At 52.1% G+C, this 334-nt stretch overlaps 1 pseudogene; it reads right to left on the bottom strand.

Annotated features, from left to right (window-relative positions):
- The window catches only part of LOC102862244, a 73109-nt pseudogene that overhangs the window by 70366 nt on the left and 2409 nt on the right, over nucleotides 1-334 (bottom strand).

Genomic DNA, 334 nt, shown 5'->3' with positions numbered 1-334 from the left:
ATTGTCAGACTTTCCAAGGGTTTGTTTCTGCCGGAAATTACGGGTACCTACGAAAAAAGGCCTGTCCGTTGCCTATCTGAGGTGGATGCCGCTTTCAAGTTTCCCTTCCGCTGAGCAGCACACTTGTCAGAATTTCCAAGGGTTTGTTCCTGCTGGAAATCCCGGGTACCTGTGAAAAAACACCTGTCCGTTGCTTATCTGACGTGGCTGCCGCTTTCAAGAGTCCCTTCCGCACAGGAGCACGCTTGTCAAAGTTTCCAAGGGTTGGTTCCCACCGGAAATCCTCGGTACCTGTAAAAAACGCCTCTCCGTTGCCTCTCTGAGGTGGGTGCCG

The sequence above is a fragment of the Elephantulus edwardii genome, unplaced genomic scaffold (assembly GCF_000299155.1).
Source record: "Elephantulus edwardii isolate Elephantulus edwardi_28Jun2011 unplaced genomic scaffold, EleEdw1.0 scaffold00277, whole genome shotgun sequence".
In the NCBI taxonomy this organism is placed as follows: Eukaryota; Metazoa; Chordata; class Mammalia; order Macroscelidea; family Macroscelididae; genus Elephantulus; species Elephantulus edwardii.
The sequence above is the reverse complement of the archived record's forward strand: the minus strand, read 5'-3'. Positions and strand labels throughout refer to the sequence as shown.